Source organism: Fistularia commersonii, chromosome 35, assembly GCF_037954325.1.
Source record: "Fistularia commersonii isolate RoL2024-O1a breed Wild chromosome 35, RoL_Fcom_v1.0, whole genome shotgun sequence".
Classification (NCBI taxonomy): domain Eukaryota; kingdom Metazoa; phylum Chordata; class Actinopteri; order Syngnathiformes; family Fistulariidae; genus Fistularia; species Fistularia commersonii.
This window is the reverse complement of record NC_141318.1, coordinates 2,650,001-2,650,312: the sequence shown is the minus strand read 5'-3', so window position 1 is coordinate 2,650,312 and position 312 is coordinate 2,650,001.

The window sequence follows — 312 nt, the reverse complement described above, 5'->3', positions numbered from 1 at the left end:
TTCTCAGCAGTGTCGGCGGAAACCGGGGGTGCGTCACTGTTGCCATGGCAACCAGACTGTTTGGTTGGTAAGCGACGCGCAGAGGAATGGACTTGGTTTATTTGGCCAGTGGAATAAAGAGGACTAACAAGCGGCAGGTGAACGTGCTTCGGGGTTTGAAGGCCAACAGGCGCAAATGTCAGGGAACGGGAAACTGTTTTAGAGTCTGAAACCAAAAATCCCTGCAAACCTTATGGATGCATGGATGAGTTGTTCTGTTTGTGTCTTCACCAGACTTCCGGTCACCTCCGTCGCTCCTCTCATCTTCAACAC